The sequence below is a fragment of the Micropterus dolomieu genome, linkage group LG16, assembly GCF_021292245.1.
Source record: "Micropterus dolomieu isolate WLL.071019.BEF.003 ecotype Adirondacks linkage group LG16, ASM2129224v1, whole genome shotgun sequence".
NCBI lineage: Eukaryota > Metazoa > Chordata > Actinopteri > Centrarchiformes > Centrarchidae > Micropterus > Micropterus dolomieu.
Window position 1 is genome coordinate 17,796,703 of NC_060165.1, and position 9,494 is coordinate 17,806,196.

The 9,494-nt window shown below is 42.8% G+C and overlaps 1 protein-coding gene across 8 annotated transcripts in view; it reads right to left on the reverse strand.

Moving 5' to 3' along the window:
* Window positions 1-9,494, reverse strand: part of magi2a (membrane associated guanylate kinase, WW and PDZ domain containing 2a) — a 243,837-nt gene that overhangs the window by 169,820 nt on the left and 64,523 nt on the right. The gene's annotated exons all lie outside the window — the stretch shown is intronic.

Here is a 9,494-nt window from a genome sequence, read left to right on the forward strand (position 1 = left end):
AAACCCCCCGCGGCCCCCCCCCCCCCCCAATGGTTTTACTCTCCTCTCCCTCACCTTACCCAATCCCCCCCACCCCTCCTCCTCCGTTCTCTCTGCCTCTCCAGCAGTCCCAGTTCTGTGAATGGACTTCCACTTTAATACCAGTAAATCTCGCTGGCTCGGCAGAAACGAAGATAAAACAAAGTGATGGAGGGAGCGACACAGAAATGGAGATTGGGGGTTAGAGAGATGGAAGGCGAGGGCAAATCCCGCGGGGGAGCTGAAAGGGGGAGCAAGCTAAAACAAGCATAACCTAACCCCCTCCCAAAGAAATACTCCTATCTACTCTGCCCCACACTTGCAATCACATTTCAAATGGAGGCAGGACTGGACGGATGAGAGGAGGGGGGATGTGCTCAACTGACGTTACTTAAGGGATTCCTCACGGTGCCGCTTTAACCAACACACTTGTCATTCTTGTTACTCCTCTGCATAGAAGTAAAGCGAGAGACATACAGACTAGGTGAACAGGCTGAAAAGACATTCGTCTAACCTTCAATATCCTCTTTAAAGCATCAGCTTGGCACAGTGCCACATTAAGCCCCCCTCCTCCTTTTCCCCTCTGTGATCCTGAGGCAGTGACATCCAAGCATGACATGCCAGAGACCGCTCATGTCAGCAGCACACACGTGCAGACAGACACATCTGAACATTAATACACATGCAACTGACAAAAAAAGCACTCAGACTGAAGGTGTGTGAAATAGTAGGACATGTGATGAGTGGCACAGCCTAGTTTGGAAGTTTTCTGTCTAATTGGGGAGATTTATTATTTAGCACATTCTGGTTCTTCAGTTGTGTATTATCAAAAACACACACACACACACACGCACAGCGCACACACCAACATGCACTAATCCATCAGAGCTGAACTAATTCACGGAGCGCTGCATTATAATCATGCAAACCTGAATTACAGTGACCGGCTCCATCTGTGTCTCTGTCACAGACGTGGAGCGGCATGACCAGCCAATTTACATTTGCATGAGAAAAGAAACCAAGCCAATGAATCTGCATACTGAAAAGGTGAGCGGGCTCAGAATCACACACACGCACACATTTTAACACACAAATGGCACCTCTTGCGCGGACAGCGGTTGTGCAGCCAGTTTAGAGTCAGAGTCCTCTCTCCACAGGTTTTGTGATGCAAATAATCTCCTCTGGAGGAAATCTTGCGCCGGATCTTTCCTGCTGGAATACCCCTCACGGTACTGTCCTATCCCTCAGGTCCCCAACTCCGTCTGTGTTTGCCCCAGACTAGCCACTGCCAGCCAGCCCCGGGAGCCGAATCACCTCTCTCTGCACTCCACGGTGGAGAGATGAAACGGCAGAGCACGAAAGAAATGACTGACTGAGAGACACCGAGGCAAAGAGAGAGAGCGAGTGTATGTGAGAGAGAGAAAGAGAGAGGGAGAGCGGGAAAGAGAAGAGGAGAAGTGTGTGTGCAAGAAAGTGTGTGCTGCTGCCAGTGAGGGAGAGCGACCGTTGGCGGTGGGGACCGATCGCGCCGAGATCCCTTTTTTTCCTATTGGGTCCCTCCAGATTCTCAGGTCCTACAATGCCCCCCATCTGCAGCACAGGGCACTACATCTGTGTTATGTGCCTCTTGCAGATTAAAAGCCTTCCCCTGCCACATCACAATCACATCCACATGGCCTGGCTCTGACCTTCTCCAACCGTCAATAACCACGTGGTGGAACAACACGTTATCTTTCAGCCAAACACAGGCCTGTCTTACTCCCGCAGAACAGAATCCCTATCTATCAGGTTGTTGTTTGTTTACTCTGTGTTTAGCAACCAAGAGGAGTGGCTTCTGGGGACTCTTTGGTGTCACATATTTTTTGCTCATTCTGGTCATGCACGCTCTCCATTTATCTCCTCCTAGTCTCCTTTTCCTTTGGTGATGATATAATGTATAATGATGTGCTTGTATACACATCTGCAAGCCCACAAACACAGCTTGACTTTAAAAGGCCACTGCATTGAAATGGTACTGATCATATTTTATGGGTGTTACATCAGGTTTTAGAGCAATAAAAACAGAAAACATGAAAGAGAGTGCAGCCTTTTGACATATAGATATAAATAAGACTTTTGCTTTGAAATGTCTGTGTTTTGTCATATATTTAACTGCACCTTTGGAAGGGCTGCAGCAAATCATTATTTTCATTATCTGTCAATAATAAAACAAATAAATTGATCAATTTAGTCTATAAGATATCTGAAAATAAGGAAAAATCACAATTTCCCCAGAGCCCAATGTGACATCTTCCACTTGCTAGACCGTCCAAAACCCAATGATATTCAAATTTAATGATATCAAACAAAGGAAAGCAGCACATTCTCATGCTCAAGAAGCTGGAACCAGCAAGTGTTTGGCATTTTTGCTTGTTTAACGACTGAGAGCCGTGGTTTCCAAACTTTTTCAGTGATGCCTGAAGAAAATTTGAGCCCTGGCCCCAACGGGTAAATCAATTAAACTTTTATCAAATTATGGGGCACAATTGGTAACAAAAGGAGCCTGGTTGAACTCAAATAAAATAACATTACCATGAACTTGCAAACTGCATCCTATTTAATCCAAGTTTCTGTAGACACAAGACACTACAAGACTTTCCTGCTATACGTAAGATAAGCTTCTTCATAATTTGGATTTAACTGGCATGTGTGATTGACGAGCATCACCAGCTTGTCTTCTCTTCCCTGTCAAAAATCTGTCCATCTGTGTCATTTTCCTGTCTGATAAAAAAAAAAAAAGAATCTTCGTGGCCTTGCTTCAAAGCGCTCTCTCGTTAGTTATTGTTTCCAAATTAATCAGATTCACTTTTGTTCCACTCCATCTTTTTCCTTCTCTTCACATCAACAGGCCTGCACCTTATCACTGGATTATCACTGGGTTATAAATACTGTTGTTGACTAATCTTTTCAGAACTGACTAATGTGACCATCAAAGGAGCTGATCTTGAGTAAAAATCAGATTAAGGTTCCCTTCACTGGGACTTAGCAGCAGTTAGAACACACACTGGTGACTGCAGCTCTCCTCAATATGGCCCAATATTTGGCCATGTATCCAAAAATAGATTGTGCGTGTGTGTGTGTGTGTGTCCATATACAGCAGTGCAAGAGAGTCTAATTCTTGCAGCGGCTCCGCTGGTCTGGAGTCAGTGAGGTGGATGAGGGTGAAGGAGGTCATTTCAAACAGATGTGATGCTCTCTTGTTTTTCTCTTGAGGTTGTTCATCATCAGTTCTTGCAGCTCTGACAGCGCCGCTATCATGACACGGCTGATATGTGATGCTGCCGACGGGGAAATGTGTATGACAGAGGGAGCATGGAGGGGAGAGGATGGAGACAGAGAAGAAAAAGGAGACTGTAGAGGCAGTGGATTGACAGTACCTCAGGAAATTCCACTCGCTGGTGCAAGAGCCAATCAGCGGAACATGACAACACCACCAACATGCATTTATTACCATTATTCAGTTATTATTTTCACTTTGACCTTGAGGGAATGTAACAGAAATTGTGCCATGCTCACAAGAAATAAAGATACAAGATGAAGCAACTTATCCTTGCAGTCTAAGAAGCAATTCTAGCATGTTTGGAGCCACACAAAGATATGATAACTGTTTCCTAAACAGATGGGTGAATGGAAATCGTTGTTGCTCTGCAGAAGAAGAGAATCCACCATTTAAGCTCTGCAGGTGTCATGTAAATCCCCTAGGAGGCCAGCAAAGAGAAAGAACAGCCTGTGGAGAGTCAAAAAACAAGAGAGCAGCTGGTTCCCCTCGGGGATAGAGATGCTATAACAGCTAACTGCCTCATACCCTGGCACAAACTAGTGGAGCTCACTGACTGCCACTGTAACTTCACTCAGGTGAAGCTGGGCTGGAGCAACGTGCAGAAATGGCAGTTCGATATGCGTGGGCTTTGTTTTTCGTATTCAGTGACTTTAATCAATGTAGGTTAAAGGTAACTTTTTCAACCCAAACTTTATTTTTCCATGACTAATTGGGACAACACTTTTTGAAATTGGCATGTGCGCTGGAGTTGGCAGCAGCAAGGCAGGGTAACAACATAATCTTGCGGGCAATTACGTTCACTTTTTTTTGCCACTGACATGCTCAGATTGTTATTAGAAAACTTTTTAAAAAAAGAGTATGATCCTTTTTGTTTAAACAGAAACAGTCACTATATCGTTATCCTAAAAGCCACCACACTCCGTTGATAAAAACAGTAATTTTACCTCGAAGAACACAGGAATTGCTGGTTTACCGCTGCCTTGATCGGTTAGTTTGTTTGTGTTATTGTGTGACTTTGTTGTTTTTGTTGCTTTACATTATTGTGTAACTTTTGTATTTTAAAGGGTTAAAAACACCACAGTCACACAACAAAAATTATCCCGGCAGCGATGGACCAGAGAGGTAAAATTTCTATTTTTATCAATGGAGTGTGGTGGCTTTGACGAGAGCGATACAGGGACAGTTTCTGTTTAAACAAAAAGGATCTTACTCTGTTGGGATCCTTTCCACAATGTTGTCAGACACATATAATACCAAACATGAGCTTGTCAGCGGCAAACACAAGCACTTTAGTGGACGTACTTTGATGGACGCAATTGTCCACAAGGATTACATTGCAGCCCTTTCTAACTGCTGGAACTCGCTCATTGCTGGACAAATTTCAAAAAATATTGTCCCAATTAGTCACATAGACACAAAAACATGAAAAAATAGGGTCCAGGTTGAAAAATACCGAACTTACTCTTTAAGCTAAATCTCATAAATAGAGACAAAACATCTGATTTGTTCATGCAGGCACAGAAAGCTTAGAAGGACTTTTGTGTTGAAAACTGACTTAAAATAAGCCGACAAGGTCATCATGATGGACATTATTCAGAACACACACGCATACAAAACATGCTCAAAGTGTTAAACAAAGATTTCAGCAGCATCTGTGACAGCCAAGTCTTCAAAGTCTCCCGCAGAAGTCTGAAAACTTTCCACCCTTGCTGCAAATACAGCATGGAGAGTGTGCTGACAGTCAGTCAGAGCTTGGAGTGCTGTCATCAGAGCCGGGCTGACAATATTTATCACACCCCGCTCTGAGGGTGCCTGTTGGCAGTCACATATGTAGCATTAGCATGCTGTGCAAATGCGTGCGTTTGTGTGCGCATTTAAGTCAGTGAGAGCACAAGTAGACAGCTGTTTGGATAATCAGACTAATTAAAAGATCAGGATGGGCTTTAAACCTTGCCAGTTTCACCAGACACACACTGTGCTCTGTTGATTAGTCTTCAATGAATATGTATGATGCCAACTCTGTGGTGAAAGCATTGGAATCCATACACACCAACAGGCTTTCAGATGGAACAAGCCCCAGACATGGGGACTCGAGTTTGAGACTCGGACTCCAGTCCAACTTAAGTTGCACACAGTGACTTCAGACTCGACTTGAGACTCGTCCTCAAAACAATTGACTTGGACTCGAGGTGCGGGAAAAAATTATTTTTTAGGAAACATCTGATGAGCTCACAGTTATTCCCCTCCCTCTGTTACCTATAACCTGTCTACGTCGATTAACGTAATCATTTACGTCCTGCTGGCTGCCACCACGTTAATTATTAACGTTGGCTGCAAACAGGATAAACAGGTTTATTGTTGATCATGCAACGTTACAGTTATGTTTAGTTCTAACATTACGCTTGTTTGAGAGTCTGGGGGATGTGTTGACTTACAGCAGTTTAAAAGCTGTCATTAATTGCATTGCACATTACATGGTTGTGCTCTGTGAAAAACAAGTTGCAGGTTTATTGTTGATCATGTAACGTTACAGTTTTATTTAGTTAACGTTACACTGGGTTTGAGAGTCTGTGGCTGGTGTTGACTTCCAGTACTTAATAAGCTGCCATTAATTTGCATTGCACATTACATGGTTGTGGTATGTAAGTGAAAAACAGGTTACAGAATCCCTTATAGCTATGTAAATTTATAAGCAGCCTGGATTGAACACAGCAGGTGATACAACACTCATAATAACCACGAGAGACTTGACTTGGACTGTAGCTCAAAGACTTGTGAGCATCTCTTAAGCCCGCACACACACACACACACACACACACGTTGGGTCATATCTTTTGTTCCTATGCCACGATTTGGTTTAAGTGACAATAGCACGAAATTACACTTTTCTTTGGCTCATCATCAGATAAATTTGAGTTTAGGAAATAAATACATGTATTAAATACATTTTGGCTTATATTTAGGTAGCTGAAGTTTCAACAAACAGACCACTTAACTCCTTAACAACAAATGATGTATACTTAAATTTGCTCAACACCATCAAATCTTTCATTCATTTTGGTAACTAATCTAGGAAGCGACTGATACACACTCAATTCAAGAAGCAAAAACTTGTTTAAGTTATGTTCTCTGTAAGTACACAAGCCAAGCAAGTTTCTTTTTCTCTTTTCATATTGTACTTGAGATTGGAAGCAATGGATGCCTGGGGTGGGAGAATACAATACATCCAAATTTCCAAAATGATTGGCTGTGGTGTAAAGTATACAGGATTTGTAATGAATGGGCTAAAACAGCTGGTCTTTGAAGATGTGGGAAAGACTTTAGTCATGTCTAAAGAGGAGACTGACAAGAAAAACGACAGCTTCAGTTGATTCAGCAAATCACCATACAACATCTGCTCAAGTGACAAAGCCCTCCAGCGGCGGGAGGAATTATGAGTGTTGTCTGTTGGGAGAAAAGGCACAAGTAGTGTGACGTTGTTATAGAGCCACAATGTCCACATATGGAGGCATCAGGATGGATGGATGGGTCAATAAAACATTGGGCTGCTGATTGTTTCCCGTTTCAGTCAATGTTTGATTCTATTAACCATGACCACACCATGACGATGTCCTTAGCAGGTAGAGGTATTGGATCATAAAACACTTCTGTGTATTTCTAGAGGGCATGGACAAACAACACATTTTGTTTGTAATTTAATTTGTAAAAAGCAAAAGTCCAAGAAGCTTGATATTCAATTTAATCATCAAAAGCTAAAACGAAATGTATACACCAGTTCACAATATTTTTGTACCACAGGACTTGTTTCTTGTTGTGCCATGAAATTTTTCCACAATCTTTCCACAGAAAAAAAAGCACATTGTCTGCTTTCTACGGAATTGTGCACATTTCCTGAAATTACACGGCACCAGCCTGAAATACACACCCACGCATCGCAGTCTCTCTAGCTCTCCAAATCCCACAGGTGATTACATAGTGTACCTTCCTTCTGTTGCTTTATGCTGACCATCCCCAGCTCACTCACTGCCATGGAAATTCACTCAGCCCACCAGCTACCTGCTTGTGTGCGAGCATGTCACCTGGCAGAGGAGGCCTGGTCCATTTTATCCTGGAAATGGGACACAGATAGTGCTGCTAAACTGGAATATGTCATTTAAGTGCCACCATGCCTCCCAGTGGCCCCGCTAAGCAGTGGATTGATGGGGAACAGCATGGGAGAGCAGACGAGCACCTCACCTTTCTGAAGCAGCCTCGTATTTAAACACACATGGCTCCATTCATATCTGTCAAAATGGGATCTGTGTCCAGATTTGCTTTTTGGATAGAGACCAATCCAGTCACACTTCTTGAGCTTATCCCTGGTATTTGCATGAATTCTTGTTTTTTCAATGTCTACATCCTGGTCTGATGTCATTTTACTACTGTATGTACAGGTGAAAATGTGGATGGAAAGGACTATAAGCCTCATCAAGTTTACTGTAGGTTTTTGCATGTCCGCACATCTGCATTTGTTTTGCTGAAATAACGCTTGTGAACAAAAAAGTTGGCTGAACTTCATTTGAACCTGCATGTGATTACACAAGGTGTTTTGCCTCCACTGAGTAAACTAATTTACATGCATGTATGCTATTGGGTAGGCACCTGTGACTTGCATGCAAGCACAGAACTAGATGAGCACTGACAAGCACTGATCACCTACTGCAGTATTAATGAATGAATTCTTTCAGCTGGAGTCTGCCTGTAGTAGGAAAGACCATCTTAATTTATTACAACTGGCACTTCAGTGTTACTCTAGTGAGATACTCAGAGGCAGATTACATTTTACCAGGTATGCATAGGTACAGTGAAATCCATATTTCATGATTTTGATTGTTTTGTTTCATTAAAAACCTATAGGTTACACATCACGAGTAAAAGCCTATCAACACTGAAGGCTGCTGTGCCCCAGATGAGCAAAGAGATTGGACTGCTTCGTTGAGCGAGCGGACTTCAAAGCGATTTTGGTTAGCTTCATTGCATCTTGTGTGCATTTATAGCTGAATATTGTTGTTAATCTGATAACCTAGAAAACTTGTGTGTGTAAAGTGATCATTCATGGGTTTTTGCTGGTAGCACTGAGTAGTAAGTTGCATTTCATCATGTGAACCTGTATGTGTTGTATGTGGTGTGAAATGAGCCGTAGGAAAGCTGTAATATATAAAAGCTCAATATAGTTTCTTGTGCTCAATGGTGGATGCCTAAAAACATTAATCTACACAGCACGGTATTTATCAATACACGCCGTGACGTGTGCCAAAGGTTGGGTGAGGATTTCTACAGAAGCCGTATACTATGTTAAATGAGGTCTTGACCCATCATTGGCCTCCACAGCGGACATCACACTGTGCTGTCATAAATCAGCTGAACAGGTAACACCATTCTCTGTCCCTCTACTAAGCTACATTTAAGCTTCTAACCCTTTGAATCCTAGCATTGCCCAAGCACAGAGCTAAATTTGGCTGCACACACTGGCTTGACTGGCAGTCTTACCTAAAAGCCACTGACTGCCGCTAAGTACTTCAGCACTTGGTTATGTCTCCAGGTATAACACCCTAGTGAAAGGCTTGTTTTACATCTCGAAGAGAAGCTATGCCACACAAAGAGCGCACGGGGCAAGAGTTTGGGAATATGGAGGTGAATCAAAGGTTGCACCTAACATGAATCCTTTCTGCCTTCACACCACACACTGGCTGATTGGTGATTGATGAGATATATATATATATATATATCTATATATATCTCATCAATCACCAATGATCCTGCTTTGGCTGAAAGACTGTCTTTGCACATCTCACTGCCTGTTCTTGCCAGGTTTTGGTACTTTTGGCAGTGTGGGCAGGTGCCAAGTCCTGCTGGAAAATGAAGTCAGCATCTCCATAAAGCTCGTCTGCTGAGGGAAGCATAAAATGTCCTGGTAGACAGCTACGCTGACTCTGGACTTAATAAAGCACAGTGGACCAACACCAGCAGATGACATGGCTCCCCAAACCAACACAGACTGTGGAAACTTCACACTGGACTTCAAGCATCTTGGATTGTGTGCCTCTCCATTCTTCCTCCAGACTCTGGGACCTTGGTTTCCAAACGAGATGCAAAATTTGCTCTCATCAGAAAAGAG